The following is an 11,781-nucleotide window of genomic DNA, read 5'->3' on the forward strand; positions in this document are numbered from 1 at the left end:
AAAAAAATGACGCTCCTATGATAAAATATATAGATAACATAACATACTAAATCATACATGGCTTTTCATTATGACATGAATGTAGTGTGTTGCGTTGGCAATACGGCGTTTCGTACTCTTGAGGTGTGCTTCCTTCTAGCACATTAAATCCGAAAGACTTACGCGGCGGTAGGAAAGTAATGCTAATGTTACTCTCCTAAACTTACTTTGACACTATTTGTCAATAATTATTTATTTTAAATTTTATTACTATATACGTAATTAGATTTTTTGCCGCACAGTGTATCTAGTACCAGAGAATGAAAGCTATGACAGTCAACAATGACACCAGAGAGCTAACCCCCTTCCTGAGACAGTTCCTGCGCGACGTCATTACAGCCAACGAACAAATTAACTGAGTGGGTTTGGCTTCATGAAGCATAGTCATAAAACATACATGATATTAGCGATTTCTGTTGCCACATCGGACTTAGATGAGCGCAGCGCTTTCTTTATGCGCTTTCGGAACACACGGTTCCACTGCTGACCTTAATGAAAATACACGGTGATCAAAAAGTCAGTATAAATTTGAAAACTTAATAAACCACGGAATAATGTAGACAGAGAGATAAAAATTGACACACGTGCTTGGAATGCCATGGGGTTTTATTAGAACCAAGAAAAAAAAACAAAGTTCACAAAATGTCCGTCCGACAGATGGCGCTGTGTAGTGGGACGAAATTGAAGCGTCAACCATCCACCAGTGTCAGCCCAGTTTGCAGATGAATATAAGCTTAATTTAGTTTTGTTTATGTATTTTTGTAATATTTGTAGTGGTTGTGAAGTGTCTAAAGATTTGTATTTTTTTTATGTTTCGTGAGAGGGCGGCGCAACGAACGGAGACAGCATCTTCGTTGCCGGGACCGGAGAGAAAATTGCTGGCCACTATACGTCGCGGGCCGACAGCCAAAGAGCGACAGAAGATTCTGAAACCGATTTGTTGCGTCGTGCTTCTAAAAATTGAAAATGAATAATTTGTAATGTTTTGTACAACAATGACGTCGTAGAGAGTTTAATCTTATTGATACTGTTAGTTTTGTCTTGTCAAGGCTCAGGTTCACGTCTGTATGTAGGAAGATAATAAACTAGTGGATGTTACTAAAGTTGAAATACGTGTTCCGAGGATTTATTTATGAAGAACTATGTGAATGAATTAATAATATATTTGACAAGATTATTGGATTTTGACAGCGTTCATCGCGACTTTGAATCTCAAAAAGTTTATTCAATGTGGTTCTATTATCGATTAAATCAGATAACGTGTATCAATATAATTTCTGAGGAGAAACAAACGACATCTAAAAATTGAAAAAGTTTACGCAAACCAATTGGCCCGAGTGACGTAATTCTGTGCACACGACTCAAATGATGTTTTACAGTTTCGTTCAAGAACCATTCTGAGACAATTTAAAAAGAATATAAATAATTTTGATGTGGGTTGTAACTGACGTAGATGACGAAGTATGCACATGGTCATATGTTAAATGAAAATCATTTAAACAAATCTATACATCGTTACACTACAGCTGGACAGCAAAACTGCTACCGTGACGGGTGAGAGGTACGCCGATATGTTACAGAATCGCATCATCCCCAGCCTGGCTGATAAACACCTGCTGGAACGTACGATGTTTATGCAGGATGGCGCTCCACCCCATATTGCTAGACGCGTGAAAGATCTCTTGCGCGCGTCGTTTGGTGATGATGGTGTGCTCAGCCGCCACTTTCGCCATGCTTGGCCTCCCGGGTCCCCAGACCTCAGTCCGTGCGATTATTGGCTTTGCGGTTACCTGAAGTCGCAAGTGTATCGTGATCGACCGACATCTCTAGGGATGCCGAAAGACAACATCCGACGCCAATGCCTCACCATAACTCCGGACATGCTTTACAGTGCTGTTCACAACATTATTCCTCGACTACAGCTATTGCTGAGCAATGATGGTGGACATATTGAGCATTTCCTGTAAAGAACATCATCTTTGCTTTTTCTTACGTTGTTATGCTAATTATTGCTATTCTGATCAGATGGAGCGTCATCTGCCGGACATTTTTTGAATTTTGTCGTCTTTTTGGTTCCAATAAAACCTCATGTCATTCCAAGCATGTGTGTCAATTTGTACATCTCTATCTACATTATTCCGTGATTTATTCAGTTTTCAAATTTATACTGACTTTTTGATCACCCGGTATTTATCCGAACGGTACCCCATAGCTTCAGTGTTCTGTCGACTTAATTTGTCGAACCCGGTTTCAATAACATGATCATCTTTAGTCGGCCTATACTCGTACACTGTAAGATCATGGACATTCAGGTACCTATTATTGGAGATCACTATTTGGTGTGTGACGTCTTGAACTTCGATGTGGACACTTTCAACGAGGTTTCTCAATGTCTGTGGAGAAATGGCCTCGCATGAAGAGCCGAAACTCGAGAAGGTAGTGATATTGGACGCTAGGGTCTGGAGAAAAGTCGACGTTCTAACTATCTCAGACCTATTCGATTGGTTTAGAGTCCTGTCTCTGGCAGGCCAGTTCATTTCAGGAATGTTATAGTCCATGAAGCATTGCCTCACAAATGATGCTTTAGAACAGGGTGCATTGCCATTCTGTCAACATTGTCTCCGAAAAGTTGTTGAATGTACACAATGCTGTAAATTGTTTTCATACCAGTCCATATTTTCTGTTTTGTTAACCGTACTAAGGGGACCACAGCCCAAACAAGAAAGATATACACATACCGTTACAGCACCTCCTTCGTACTTCATTGTTGCCACTACACTGACAACAGATATCGTTGTGCAAGCATTTGCCAAACAGTTCAGTTCACTCATTTCTGAAGTCATTCAATGTCTAGCGGTGGCGCTTTTTCACTATCTCAAGTGTCACTTAGCGTTACTACAGAAATATGTTACTTGTGAGTAGCTGCTTGACAATTGCGCATTGGCTAGTGGACTGCTAGCAACATTTTGGAAGTCGCGAGTGATTCCTTCAGCCGACTTCATGCAACTTTTGCAGCCACCTTACACAGACGTCAGTATAAAACGTATGTCAGGTTTTTGGTTTATCTGTGGTTGTTCGTTCACGTTTCCGCTTCACAATGACATCCAACAGTCGACCTGGGCAGCTTTAGAAGGACTGACACGGCCCTGATGGACTTGGTACTCAGGTGAAATCCAGAGATCCAGTGACTGCTGCACGCCCTAAGTGACTCAGTTCTTCTGGCCGACCAGTTGCGCTGTTGCGGCTTCTCTGCTGACGACGAACTACACTCCGGCTCTTTTATGCCCGTGAGCCCGCCTCCCGTGAGGTCTACTAGACCGTTCGGAATGATATGTGGGTGCCGGATATTTCTGATCAGAACCTTACCACGTCACCTGCACGAACTGTCTCACACCACCACTGCGTGCCTTAGAGCTGGCAAGTTTCCATTGTCACTGGGCGGTTGCAAAGAACCCAGAGCTTCAATCAGCTGATGTCTTTTACATGCTGAACCAACGATAGTGATTTTGCGATACTGGATCCTTAGGATCACACAGCCCAGCCAAAGATACATATATGTTTCATGTTTATACATGGTTATATGGCGAATGTGACGGGATTTCTAACAATAAGAATATTGTGAGTCAGTTCCTTGGATATTATATTCTGGCATGACACGTGATGGATAATATGCGCGCACATTCTCTACCACAGCAATACAAACACTACTTCTTTTTATTATAAGTAGAGAAGTACAGTATTACAAACCAGTTTGGTCCACTGTTCAGTGTTGCAGTTAAGATAGTGGACACAGTTTTCGATTTTCCTTTCATACTCCAGTTGAAATAAAATGTATGTGCGAAATAATTTTCTTACCCAGTCTTTAAAAAATCTTAGTTTCCTAATTACAGTTGCAGATAATGTAATAATAAAATGTACAGTATCGTAATAGAAAACTACAGCAGTACAAATAGTTTTAGTCTCCTTTTTGTTACAGTTAAGATAGGAATGACAGTTACTAACCATGTCTTCACAGTGTACTTGAAATGTAAAAAAGTACAACAAAGAGGGTCTATTATTTTAAAAGATATTTCAGCTATTATTGGTTTCAAATGGTTCAAATGGCTCTGAGCACTATGGGACTTAACATCTGTGGTCATCGGTCCCCTAGACCTTAGAACTACTTAAACCTAACTAACCTAAGGACATCACACACATCGAAGCCCGAGGCAGGATTCGAACCTGCGACCGTAGCGGTCACGCGGTTCCAGACTGAAGCGCCTAGAACATCTACATCTACATCTACATCTACGTTGATACTCCGCAAGCCACCCAACGGTGTGTGGCGGAGGGCACTTTACGTGCCACTGTCATTACCTCCCTTTCCTGTTCCAGTCGCGTATGGTTCGCGGGAAGAACGACTGTCTGAAAGCCTCCGTGCGCGCTCTAATCTCTCTAATTTTACATTCGTGATCTCCTCGGGAAGTATAAGTAGGGGGAAGCAATATATTCGATACCTCATCCAGAAACGCACCCTCTCGAAACCTGGCGAGCAAGCTACACCGCGATGCAGAGCGCCTCTCTTGCAGAGTCTGCCACTTGAGTTTATTAAACATCTCCGTAACGCTATCACGGTTACCAAATAACCCAGTGACGAAACGCGCCGCTCTTCTTTGGATCTTCTCTATCTCCTCCGTCAACCCGACCTGGTACGGATCCCACACTGATGAGCAATACTCAAGTATAGGTCGAACGAGTGTTTTGTAAGCCACCTCCTTTGTTGATGGACTACATTTTCTAAGCACTCTCCCAATGAATCTCAACCTGGTACCCGCCTTACCAACAATTAGTTTTATATGATCATTCCACTTCAAATCGTTCCGTACGCATACTCCCAGATATTTTACAGAAGTAACTGCTACCAGTGTTTGTTCCGCTATCATATAATCATACAATAAAGGATCCTTCTTTCTATGTATTCGCAATACATTACATTTGTCTATGTTAAGGGTCAGTTGCCACTCCCTGCACCAAGTGCCTATCCGCTGCAGATCTTCCTGTATTTCGCTACAATTTTCTAATGCAGCAACTTCTCTGTATACTACAGCATCATCCGCGAAAAGCCGCATGGAACTTCCGACACTATCTACTAGGTCATTTATATATATTGTGAAAAGCAATGGTCCCAGAACACTCCCCTGTGGCACGCCAGAGGTTACTTTAACGTCTGTAGACGTCTCTCCATTGATAACAACATGCTGTGTTCTGTTTGCTAAAAACTCTTCAATCCAGCCACACAGCTGGTCTGATATTCCGTAGGCTCTTACTTTGTTTATCAGGCGACAGTGCGGAACTGTATCGAACGCCTTCCGGAAGTCAAGAAAAATAGCATCTACCTGGGAGCCTGTATCTAATATTTTCTGGGTCTCATGAACAAATAAGGCGAGTTGGGTCTCACACGATCGCTGTTTCCGGAATCCATGTTGATTCCTACATAGTAGATTCTGGGTTTCCAGAAATGACATGATACGCGAGCAAAAAACATGTTCTAAAATTCTACAAGAGATCGACGTAAGAGATATAGGTCTATAGTTTTGCGCATCTGCTCGACGACCCTTCTTGAAGACTGGGACTATCTGTGCTCTTTTCCAATCATCTGGAACCCTCCGTTCCTCTAGAGACTTGCGGTACACGGCTGTTAGAAGGGGGGCAAGTTCTTTCGCGTACTCTGTGTAGAATCGAATTGGTATCCCGTCAGGTCCAGTGGACTTTCCTCTATTGAGTGATTCCAGTTGCTTTTCTATTCCTTGGACACTTATTTCGATGTCAGCCATTTTTTCGTTTGTGCGAGGATTTAGAGAAGGAACTGCAGTGTGGTCTTCCTCTGTGAAACAGCTTTGGAAAAAGGTGTTTAGTATTTCAACTTTACGCGTGTCATCCTCTGTTTCAATGCCATCATCATCCCGTAGTGTCTGGATATGCTGTTTCGAGCCACTTACTGATTTAACGTAAGACCAGAACTTCCTAGGATTTTCTGTCAAGTCGGTACATAGAATTTTACTTTCGAATTCAATGAACGCTTCACGCATAGCCCTCCTTACGCTAACTTTGACATCGTTTAGCTTCTGTTTGTCTGAGAGGTTTTGGCTGCGTTTAAACTTGGAGTGGAGCTCCCTTTGCTTTCGCAGTAGTTTCCTAACTTTGTTGTTGTACCACGGTGGGTTTTTCCCGTCCCTCACAGTTTTACTCGGCACGTACCTGTCTAAAACGCATTTTACGATTGCCTTGAACTTTTTCCATAAACACTCAACATTGTCAGTGTCGGAACAGAAATTTTCGTTTTGATCTGTTAGGTAGTCTGAAATCTGCCTTCTATTACTCTTGCTAAACAGATAAACCTTCCTCCCTTTTTTTATATTCCTATTAACTTCCATATTCAGGGATGCTGCAACGGCCTTATGATCACTGATTCCCTGTTCTGTACATACAGATTCGAAAAGTTCGGGTCTGTTTGTTATCAGTAGGTCCAATATGTTATCTCCACGAGTCGGTTCTCTGTTTAATTGCTCGAGGTAATTTTCGGATAGTGCACTCAGTATAATGTCACTCGATGCTCTGTCCCTACCACCCGTCCTAAACATCTGAGTGTCCCAGTCTATATCTGGTAAATTGAAATCTCCACCTGAGACTATAACATGCTGAGAAAATTTATGTGAAATGTATTCCAAATTTTCTCTCAGTTGTTCTGCCACTAATGCTGCTGAGTCGGGAGGTCGGTAAAAGGAGCCAACTATTAACCTAGTTCGGTTGTTTAGTGTAACCTCCACCCATAATAATTCACAGGAACTATCCACTTCTACTTCACTACAGGATAAACTACTACTAACAGCGATGAACACTCCACCACCGGTTACATGCAATCTATCCTTTCTAAACACCGTCTGTACCTTTGTAAAAATTTCGGCAGAATTTATCTCTGGCTTAAGCCATACCGGCCTGCTATTATTGGTTTGATACTTCATAAAAACGTGTACGTATATCTATAAAATTCAACTAACACATCCAAATATCAAATTGTGTTACATCGGAAACGGAGGAGAGAACAATTTAACTAAACTGTATCCTCATATTAACACAAAAAAACATGGGCAATAGTGATGACCAGTCAAAACTGACAGGCTCGTCTAAGATTACTCTAATAGGACTTTTATTGTACGACTAAATGAGGCGTGAGAACACATTTTTAACCTATTTGGATCTTCTTTGTACTACTGTGGGCTGAATCTTCCGGTATTTTACAATTAACTTGAGTTGCTAGATGCGAAATAGCATAGCTGCAGCTTAGCTAAATGGATGGATGTCTGTGCAGGATATACGACGTCCTACCGCTGCATGGCAACGGCGGATTCTCCAGCTGTCGGTAATATCTACTACACTCTGATGTATGGGCACTGCGCTGAAATCAGCATAAGGTACTACATAATGTGATCAAAAGTATCCGTATACCTGGCTGAAAATGACGTACAAGTTCGTGGCGCCCTCCACCGGTAATGCTGGAATTCAATATGGTGTTGGCCCACCCTTAGCCTTGATGACAACTTCCACTCTCGCAGGCATACGTTCAATCAGGTGCTGGAAGGTTTCTTGGAAAATGGCAGCCCATTCTTCACGGAGTGCTGCACTGAGAAGTATCGATGTCGGTCGGTGAGGCCCGGCACGAAGTCCGCTTTCCAAAACATCCCAAAGGTGTTCTGTAGGATTCAGGTCAGGACTCTGTGCAGAATAGTCCACTACAGGGATGTTATTGCCGTGTAACCACTCCGCCACAGGTCGTGCATTATGAACAGGTGCTCCATCGTGTTGAAAGATGGAATCGCCATCCCCGAATTGCTCTTCAACAGTGGGAAGCAAGAAGGTGCTTAAAACGTCAATGTGGGCCTGTGCTGTGATAGTGCCACGCAAAACAGCAAGGGGTGCAAGCCCCCTCCATGGAAAACATGACCACACCGTAACACCACTGCCTCCGAATTTTACTGTTGGCAGTAAACACGCTGGCAGATGACGTTCACCGGGCATTCGCCATACCGTCGACCTGCCATCGGATCGCCACATTGTGTACCGTGATTCGTCACTCCACACAACGTTTTTCCACTGTTCAATCGTCCAATGTTTAGCTCCACACACCAAGCGAGGTGTCGTTTGGCATTTACCGGCGTGATGTGTGGCTTATGAGCAGCCGCTCGACCATGATATCCAAGTTTTCTCACCTCCGGCCTGTCATAATACTTGCAGTGGATCCTGATGCAATTTGGAATTCCTGTGTGATGGTCTGGATAGATGTATGCCTGTTACACATTACGACCCTCTTCAACTGTCGGCGGTCTCTGTCAGTCAACAGACGAGGTCGGCGTGTACGCTTTTGTGCTGTACGTGTCCCTTCACGTTTCCATTTCACTAACATGACGGAAACAGTGGACCTAGTGATATTCAGGAGTGTGGAAATCTTGCGTACAGACGTATGACGCAAATGACACCCAATCACCTGACCATGTTCGAAGTCCGTGAGTTCGGCAGAGCGCCCCATTCTGCTCTCTCACGATGTCTAATGACTACTGAGGTCGCTGATGTGGAGTACCTGGCAATAGGTGGCAGCACAATGCACCTAATATCAAAAACGTATGTTTTTGAGGATGTCCGGATACTTTTGATCACATAGTGTACTTGCAGGCTCGCCCAGTCCTTCGTTTAAGTTCACGTAATGTTAATATTTGGCCGTCTCTTGATTATTTATCCAGCTTTGACTGTGGTAAAAACGCTAGGATAACTACAATATGTTTCTTATGGAGACATGTTCAAAATGCTTTTAAAAGGCTTTCAGAATTTTCTTACCTACTTGAGGACTGTCTCTTGTGATCGAGTTCAGTTTTACAAGACTGTTATTCCGCCATATTTTCTTCACAGTGACCTCATCTCCGAGGAAATGGTTTTCCGGTCAAGCGTTCTAGAGTCCGCCGTGTCACGATTCCATGTCATCCCACACGGCTAGGCTTTGCAACCCGTGCAACGTAATGTTGTATCATACTTATTTAGAATTTATAAAGAGCGAAACAATAAACAAGCTATAAAATCGACCAGCACATTAATACTTCCCACAGTGACGTGGTAACGCAGTGTTTAAATTCATAAATAGGGACGCAATTACCTGATCTGTACTATCTTTCAGCTGTTCACATTCAAGATTAGACTGGACCATAGAGAGTTTATCAATTACGCTTATCAGTGATTGCAGAGGAGACCGGGAATGCATGTACCGATTACATAGATACATTACGAGCTGATCGAAAGTAGCTAAATGAAAGTCCAAACTGGCTCTTGTTCCATGATTATTTGTAGAACTATTACTCAAATCCTAATGTTTTTTTGATATACATGACAGATTGCTAGATGTACTCATTTGCTGCAGTAAGGAGACCCAGTTTTTTTAACTAGTTCTATACAACGAGCCTCACTACTATATTTAGTTATTATTTTTGGATCCTTCTCTGCCGGACGCGGTGGCCAAGCGGTTCTAGGCGCTTCAGTCCGGAACCGCGCGACTGCTACGGTCGCAGGTTCGAATCCTGCCTCGGGCATGGATGTGTGTGATGTCCTTAGGTTAGTTAGGTTTAGGTAGTTCTGAGTTCTAGGGGACTGATGACCTGAGATGTTAAGTCCCATAGTGCTCAGAGCCATTTGATCCTTTTCTGCTGTTTAAAAATTGTTTCTATGTTTTCTGCCTTTGATCCCCAGAAAAGAATTTCACAGCTAAGAACTGAGTGTAGTGGGAACGGTATGTCACCAACAAACATTACCTTTTACACACGACAGAACACAAGAACATAAAATACTGCTGACATTCTTTTTGATAAATAAACAAACACATCTGGATTTCAACTCTTTACTCACCGACAACCGTTTCCAATCTGCGGTCAGGTCGTTTTTAGGTCTGGAGCCGCAGTTTGTCAACTTTTTTTTTTTCTTCCCACAACGTTGACAAACTGCACTTAGCGGCGCCAGACCTGAAGGTGACCTGAACGAAGATTGAAACCGGTTGCTCGTAAATAAAAAGTTGTGACCCATACGGCGTTTGTTTATTTACTACAAAAAAGGGTAACGATTACTAAGACATGCCACCTGTTATGAAGGGCATTCTTTTTGCAGCTGTCTTCGTGTATTCATTCCACGTTAACTGGCAGCTAATATTCATCACTCGAAATCTTTTTGTGTTTGTTACACAATCTGTAGGTTTACCATAAATGCTTAATGCGACAGACTTGTGTTCCCTTTTTGTGCTGAAGCCACACTGATTATTTTCTTTATGTTCAGCGTTTATTTATTACATTACATATTGCCCAATTGGATACATTTCTGAGGACTTTGTTCCATCACCGTTTGGGGCGTGCATCCAGAACAGTAATATTTCTTCTTCCGATATTTCAGCTGATAACCGCATAGCCATCTTCAACGTGCATCAGTGACGAAATTAAAAAGACCTTTCACATCCTTGAAGGTTTCATTTTTCCTCTCTACTAAGTTTCCTGGTGTACCATTGACTACATTATTGTCATGAAAACACCCTTATATATTCTATGCCTTTGTACATTTGAGCTACGTATTTTCATTGTATTACGATGACAAATACTGCATTATTATGAGACGCCCCCTGGATGAATAAATAAATAAAAGAGCAGCAGGTAGTGACTGACTGTTGTGTATCTGCAGCATTTGCTATGACCCTCGCTGACTGTTATCGGTTACACTCATGACGAAAGCCATATGTGATCTCGCAGCAGCTGCTGAAGTGCCTCTCCTGACGCCTCCCAGTGAACTGTCCCATAATAGATAAATCTCTCTTCTAACAAGCAGTAAAATTTTCTCGGCCTGTGTACTGACATATGATTGGCTACCTTCGATTCCTCCACTTGCTAATTGATTATCTGTTAGCAACTTTTCTTGCTGTTGCGTAGTGCCATCTTTTCCCAAGCAGTGAGTTCCTTGGAGCAGGAAAATCAGAAGAAATAGTAGAGTCTGTATGTCTTTCCATGGCTGACACAGCAGTTATTGAAGACATCGACAAAAATCCAGGTCAGGGCACCTACTTTGCAATTCCAACCAATCTGTCGACGAAGCACATATCTGACAGTTATCTTGACGATGAGCGTGGTCGACAGCAGATCACGTTGCAGTGCAGTTACGTCTCAGCTTAGATTCCAGATGCCTCAAGAACGGCTCTTTAGCAATGTTGTATTCAAACAGGAAGTTATTACTTTACAGTATACTGTGTTTGTAAAATGAATCAGCTCATAATATTCCTCCTGGTCATCAACGACGTCAAACATAATTAATTATTCATTTGTTATTTTCATAATTGTAACTTCCAGTATTTAATTTACTACTTCATTACTAACTCACGACGCCCACTGCACTCAGAGTATCATAATAACTGAAGCGTGATTCAACGCACTTAGGAGCCCGATTATATATACAGGGTTATTACAAATGATTGAAGCGATTTCACAGCTCTACAATAACTTTATTATTTGAGACATTTTCACGACGCTTTGCACACACATACAAAAACTCAAAAAGTTTTTTTAGGAATTCACAAATGTTCGATATGTGCCCCCTTAGTGATTCGGCAGACATCAAGCCGATAATCAAGTTCCTCCCACACTCGGCGCAGCATGTCCCCATCAATGAGTTCGAAAGCATTGTTGATGCGAG

Source organism: Schistocerca serialis, chromosome 1 (genome assembly GCF_023864345.2).
Source record: "Schistocerca serialis cubense isolate TAMUIC-IGC-003099 chromosome 1, iqSchSeri2.2, whole genome shotgun sequence".
Classification (NCBI taxonomy): domain Eukaryota; kingdom Metazoa; phylum Arthropoda; class Insecta; order Orthoptera; family Acrididae; genus Schistocerca; species Schistocerca serialis.